Here is a 7,791-nt window from a genome sequence, read left to right on the forward strand (position 1 = left end):
GACTGCCCAAGTCAGTGATTTACTGACCAAATCAATGGTTTTAGGGGAAATAATGGCTCTAGGGCAAAACGGAACTGATGACCGGTTCTTGGTTTTTTCGGTTTGACCATCCAGTCCGGTCTGATTTTGGAAACCATGATATAGATACATCAGTCTTGATCTAACACAACACTAAGGCTATGCTTGGTTTGAAGGAAAAAGATACGGAAGAGAATTGAAGGAAAAGTCAAAGAAACCTATACAAAGTTTGTAAAAGTTTTCCTACATTTTCCTTCATTTCCTTGCATTTTCCTTACCAAACATAGCCTATATAAATCTCCCCATTTAGTAATTTAATTACTGGGCCTAAATGTAGTTAGCTTATAGTGTTTGATTTAAATCATGTTTTTTTCTCTAGCGTACTAATGTAGTCTGGATGATGAACAAATTTTCTACTAAAATGCTCCTAGGAAACTAAATGATTTGAAACCTTCATTTGATCAAGCTGCTAATTCTTCATGTGGAAGCCACCAATTTGAAGTAGTGGTAGGTCATGATCCTTTGACTATACCACAAATATTGCCTCTTTATGTATAAAGGGCTTGGACCACAATTTATGTAGGTATATTGTTTATTATTTTTTGGTAAATGGAAGTCAATATATTGGGGTTGGAGGATAGCTTGAGTGTAATCGAGTCGAGTCAAGCCAGGCATCAAACTACTCGAGCTCGAGCTCGATTCAAGTTTCGCGTATTTGGCTCGAAACTTGACTCAAATCGAGTCAATTATAAATAAATTAATATTAAGTATATTAAAAATTTGTAAATAAATTAATATTATAAATAAAAATATATTTTGGAAATCAATTATAAATGTATTTATTAATATTATAAATAATTTAATATAAAAAAGTAATGTTTATTATATTATAAATATAAATATATTAAAAAATATTATTTTATTATGAGCTCGATTAGGCTCATGAACCACTCGAACTGGTTATTGTGAAGTTCAAACTCAACTATTTGACTCGAGTCGAACTCGACTCGCTTACACCCTTACTTGAGAATGAAAATTTGGATATCACTTTGGTTATTACACAACTTGGATATAGTAGTAAGAATCATGGATATATGAGTTTTGAAGTCAAGTTGAAGTGTGACAATGGAAGTTTGATTTGGTCCTCACAAAACCTAGAAGGACCGAAGCTGCTGCTTCAATTCAAAGATCAAAGAAGGGAAGCTTCTACAAAATATATTTACTTTATACGACAGGTCCATACAATCTGCCGTATTAGACTTGTTCCAAGAATCTACCGAATGTCAAGTTGTGGTGTGCAAGGGTTGACCGTATATCCTCTTCCTCCCAAGTCCCATCTAGGGATATATAAGAGATGGTAGTAGCTAGTCCACCATCATATATATGCATGCAGATGAATTGAAAGAGATCCTTTTGTTGATCAAAGCAGAATTAACGGGATGGCCTAAGCTGTGATCAGTATTGTCATCAATATAATCTCCTTCATTGCATTGCAGTTCAGATCAATCTAGCTTTTGGGGTTTCAAGGCAGAGCTACGAAAGCTGGAGAAGATATTGCGGAAGATTCAAGGTGTACTTGGGGAGGCTGAGAGTGAGACGACATGGCAAGTAACGGAAGAAAATGTGAAAGATTGGCTGATGAATTTGAAAGAAGTGGCTTATGAAGCTGAAGACATAGAAGACGAATGTGCAACAGAAGTTTTGCGACGCGAGATTGAGATTGGAAACAGCATAAAGAAGAATGTGCAACAGAAGCTTAGTATAAACACACACTGGATTACATACACATGGGTTTGTGATTGCACCGATTGATCACGAGGTTTTGGAAGATATTTCAATAGCTTATTGGGTAGGTCGTTTTTCCAAGATATATGAGAGATGGGTTTGTACCTAATTATATCTCTTCCATCGATCCAATGCAAATTTGTTAATTAAAGGTAATTCAATTAATTTTATCTCATTTAATTCATTGCTCTAGCTACCTAATTTTAGTTCTGCATATGCACCAAACTAACCAATAGTTTGTCTTTCTAGCTTCTCTCTCTCTTTCTCTCTTATCTTCTTAATAAATTGTAATATTACCCTGTACTAGTTATTTCTGCATGTGTATACATATTTTGATGTTGTTTACTCCCCTGTTTCTATTGAGACATTTTCTAGTCTCCCTCTCTTCTTTTTTGAAAGAAGAAAAAAATTTGAGTGTCTAATTAACTAGTAGGTGTACATTTCTTTTTTTTTTTTTGATGAATCCAAGAGGTGCTACACAAACCTGGGATAACACATCCCCAAGAAATTACAAAGATACACATATAGTCTTGTTTGTTTATTTACTTATTTATAGCTAGGCATGTATTAATTACCATTTACCACTGACACCGTAGAGAGCCAATGGCTATTATGTATTGTTTGAAACCCAAACCCTTCATCAGCTTTAACACCTTTACTAATCAAGATTCATTTGGCTCTGTTTGGTTGCAATGCAAATTTATTTGCATTGATGCAAAACCATGAAAGTGCAAATGATTTATTTTTATTTCAAAATTTACCTTATTTTGTTTTGATTGTAGTACAAATGAAATAAAGTTAGATTTGAAGCAGAATAAAGTAAAACTTAGAACAAAATTAAATCAGAATTTGCATTATTTTCATTTGCATTCTTAAGCATTTGTACTAGAGCAAATTGCTGAGTTCTGGCCTGGTCTCTAAGCACTTCAGTTTAGAAATACAGCCCTTGTCCCTGTCAGACAATTTAATCTCTCTCTTTCCTTTCTTTTTTTTTTCCCTTCAATCTTTGGCCTTTATCTGAATTTCTTGTGGAATTCTTTATCTGAATATTCAACTTGTACTGATATATTTGGTGTAGCTAACATTTTTAAACATCTTGGATGTCCAGGAAAGAGTAGTTGATTGACTTTAGGTATCCAATAATTCAAGCTATATATATCAGAAATAATTTGTGTGTGCTTCCGTATATATGCCTCTTAATTGTATCACTACCAGCAGGGAGGAAAAGCATCAGTTCTGAGACAGTTCGCAATGTGTTTGTTGTATTAGTAGAGTTGTGTGAATGTGTGCATGCTTTTGTTCAAGATTTGAAGATTCAATCTAATAAGCATCATATCATGCATGCTTATTAGGGAGAATGATGGTTCAGCCCAAGGTCAAAATACTGTTGGGGTAGGTACTAGCTCGGAGTTGATGTTAATTCACGAGCAGGCATTGGTGTTAGATAGTGTATGTCTTTAATTTCAATTAGATTGATGTATTGGTACATTTATTGTAAATGGCTAGTACTACATATTTGATTCATGTTATTTTTGTGTGTTTCTATGTAATACCCTTAAACTGGACATTTATGAGACTCGTGCTAATTTAGAATCTTCACAACTGTTGGATAGATCTGAAAAGATTTTTCTTGCCAAGGCTGACATTGATGTACCGCCAAATGGGTTGTAGTGGCTTGTCTTAGCTACTAGAGTGAGATCTGAGGTACATGTAGTGTGAATTTTCTTGAAGCCCTAAATCGGACCAAATTTCAGTATTGCCCTAGACCTTGGAAATAGATGGGAAAAACTGGAATGTTATACCCGACCCCAAGACTCGATTATGGTACTACTAAGTGTTGGATTGGACTGTCTTTAATATGCCAATCAGTGAGATCCTTAAGCGGGTAAAAAACCTGAGTATGTTGGGGTAGTCTAAGAATTCACATGAATAGGTGATCATAGTGACAGGGAATGCACTCTTTCTGATGGAAACCTAAATTGCCAAGAATTCACCATTTGTCGAACAAAGTGAATGATCAGGGAATGCACTCACTCTGATGAAAACCTAAATTGCCGGCAACTGATTTCAAAGTGTTGAGATTTGTTTTGCAAAATATATTTATGTAGAGACAAACATATATATTATGATTTCATAAAATATTTGCAAAATGTTTTAATTCCTGGGATCAATGTGAGTAAAGAGTGCAACACTATATGTTGCAGCGAGGGAGAGGTCCTCTCTTGTTGGGCAGTGTTTGATCATTAAGGGTTGAAAGGTTAAGTGTATAACCATTGAGGGTTATACCTAATGGGCTAATCTTGCATTTACTAATAGTCCTTGGGCCTTCATAAGGTGGCTGGATTCAATGACCATTTAGTGTAAATGTTGGGCTCATTAAGAGTCCATACTGATGAACTCAGGGGTTCATTGTGTTCTATAGTGAATTTGGCCAGGCCTTATAACAAAGGCTGGACTGAACCCATGTGGCTGATGTGTAGATCAATGCTAGGGTCCCACGCCATACAAAAAGAGCTAAGCTAGCCAACATTGAAAGGTAAAGTGAGCTATGTGACTAAATGGGCTTAAAGCCCATTTCTAACTAGGCTTAAGTGAGTTAATTAAAAATGGACGAATTATGGTTTATAGTTTGATTAGGATTAGCTAAAGGATAAGATAAGTCTTATACATTTAAGAGTCTAGATCCAAATATTAGATTTCGATCAAGAAATTCTTTCCTAATTGGATTAGGATGCTGATCCAAAGAAGGCTATGAAATAGGGGCAAATTCACCAGTTTCATGTACTCAGCAATCCATAGGATTCTCCTCTAGTTCTTGTCCCCCCTACCCAGTTCGATTTCCACATTTGGATCTTATCAAGAATAATTCTTGATATTGTTGATCTTACCTCACCATAAGCTGTGCCATTTTCAATGGAGTGGGTTTTGGTCACCTCTTTGGGCGTGAACACCTACGTTGGGAGTTATTGTTATTCCGTATCAAGTATATCCCTATTTACTTCCTTTTGGTTTTAGATATGATCTGGTTTATTTTAAGAACGAACATTGAAAATGCGATTTTTTTTAATTAGGGAATATGATTCCCGAAAATGAGAAAGAAAGAAAATTTTTGAAATTTTGCCCAACCTCTCTACAAGGTTTGGTCATCCATATGATGGATCTTCCTTCCCTTCAATTGGTGCATAGAGTGTGGGTTGTTGACATTTTGAATGTTTATAACTCTGTAGTGGAAATAAAAAATCTGCATTGGGACTATCCGTACTTTTCCATATTTATTATTTACTATACAAACCCAAAATCTGTTTGATCATCTTTCTATGTACCAAGGTTCAAAGTATTGATATGTATCGGCCAATACATATCGTTCTGAGAACTCCCCAATACACCCCTACAGAGGGTATATTGGGGTTCTGATCGGTTAAGGGGTAGAGGAGCCTTAAACCGGCCCCTCTGAACTGGTCTTGAAAAAAAATAATAATAAAGTAAAAAAAGAGTATCAATATCGCCCAATACACCCCTACCGACATATTGATATTAACTTTGCTATGTACAACTGTCCTGTATTCAAAACAAGCTCAGTGTGTGTAGGTATCGAGGTGCTCTAGCTCTGAGGTGCTTTGGTTCTAAGGTGCTTTGGTACCAAGGTGCTCTAATTCCAAAGGGACCAAGCTCCTGAGGTCCTCTGATCTGATGTCGTGGCACCACATGCTGATCTGTCGTCTAGCTGGCAGGCCACATCCACGTATCCCTTATTCATTAGGTTGGGCCAAATCACCCTTCATTAGTTCCCAATTAAATAATAAAAAAAAAACGGGCAATCCATTCTAACAAAAAAAATTACAAGCAAAAAATTGAGTGTGTGAGGTCCATTAAGTAGTACCATATGTGTTATGTCAATCAAGCATGTGACACATACGACTAGAAGGCAAAACCATTATGGCTGCCGGTTTTTGGGTCGATAGTTCGACTGTTCGGTTTGAACAGATGGCCCGTTCTAACAACAAAAATTAAAAACTAAAAAAATGACTAAAAACCATTGAACGGATCAACGGTTCGACTGCTTGGGTCAATGGGTTGTTGACCGATTCAACAATTTTTGGCCAAGGACCGAAATTAGGATAAAACGGAACTGATTGCTTGGATGGTTCCTAATTAAAAAAAAAAACAACAACTAAAAGCCATTGAATGGATCAACGGGTCAACGGGTCAATGGTTCGACCACTCAGATCAATGAATTGTTGACCAATTCAACAATTTTTAGCCAAGAACCAAATTAATGGATCGATGGTTCCATTCCAGCCCCTGCAAAGCAGGCCCCTCCGTTAGTTATAAATTATAATCTTAAGCCAATACACTTTTAAGCCCCAAAGTAAAAAGCCTGTATTGGGTCTTTTTTGCCTTTGGGCTTTGACAGCATAAATCCGGAGAGTTTATTCAAACACAACTAAATCTAGCTTTGGTCTTTGCAAGCCAAACTAACCAGGCCAAGGCAATTGAATATATCAACACCCTGTATTGGGACCAGACCAAAACTTTCCGTAATACCCTTGTGGGCAGTGGCCCATTACAATTGATGCACATTGGTGTTTGCCATGTATAGATAATTGCTAATAAAAATATTCCGAACAGCCCCATGTTATGTTAGGGTGTGATGCCCGGACCCATTCAGTTTGCAATTTTACAGTATAGGTTGAGCTTGCAAAATCTATCTTGTAACTTTTGTGTTGTGTTGTGTCAAGTTTTAAATTTCTAGTAATTATATTGTCTCTTTTTTACTCCCTGCAGGGTGTTCTGGTATAAATCAGAAATTTGAGTGTGGGTACCTATACATCTTGTATCAATAATACCATGGAGGTATGGACATGGAGGAGGAAAGCTGGTTGTAGTGGTAAAATTTCTACTGTTTTTATTGTAATTTATAATTAAACTTGGGTGAACAATTGCGTGTGAATAGTATTTGTACTTGATTTGAAGAGCAGGCTAATTTGCTCTGTCATCTGTTTCCTATATAGATCAAGGTTTCTAAAACCGATTTGTACAACGAACCGGTCAGGGGTCTGGTTTTTGGGTTGAACGGTCCGACCATTTGAATCAAATGGATGATCCGTTCTGACAAAAAAATAAAAAAATTAAAAAAGGCCAAACTGTTGAATGGTTCAAACTGTTTGACCGCCGAGCCAGTGGCTACTGACGAAATCAACAGTTTTAGGGGACATAATGGTTCTAGGGTAAAACGGAACTAGTGATTGATTCCTGGTTTTTTCGGTTTGACCATCCAGTCCGGTCTGGTTTTGGAAACCATGATATAGATACAACAATCTTGATCCAACACAACACTAAGGCTATGTTTGGTTTGAAAGAAAAAGGTACAGAAGGGAAAGTCAGAAAAACCTATACAAAGTTTGTAAAGGTTTTCCTACCTTTCCCTTCCTTTCCCTATATTTTCCTTACCAAACATAGCTTAAATAAATCCCCCTATGGATTGTTACATTTTGAAAGTTCAAATACTGAATTGTCGCGTTTTAAAGTTCTGGAACCAGATTGTCACTTACATGGTAATGACCAGGAATTTTCCCAAAGCCTCGCCATTCATTACCCACACTGAAACCATTCTTTTCTTGTGCTCTCACTCTCATTCAGACCTTTTCTTCGATCAAAGTGAAAAACAGAGCATCCGCTCAGACCTCTCCAAAATCCCCCACACAACTATTCTCTTTTCATTTATGGAGCCCTCCCCTCCGCCCAAAGCCTGAGACTGTAATCCCTAGTAGCAGAAGCAGAAAATCGGCTACTATTTTATCATTCATTGTCCCCTTTGAAGATTTCTCATTTTCCTGAACCGATACCAATACCCTCTTTCTCCGTCTCTCAGTAATCTTTTCTTTCACAGAAAATAAACCCCATTTAGATTTAAACTTTAATATATTTTGTCTTTCTCTCTCTCTTTCTCTGCTACTAAAAATTGACATATCATCACTCCCTTTTCTT

The sequence above is a fragment of the Nelumbo lutea genome, chromosome 8, assembly GCF_056320005.1.
Source record: "Nelumbo lutea isolate HS-2025 chromosome 8, American lotus-T2T, whole genome shotgun sequence".
Taxonomy (NCBI): Eukaryota; Viridiplantae; Streptophyta; class Magnoliopsida; order Proteales; family Nelumbonaceae; genus Nelumbo; species Nelumbo lutea.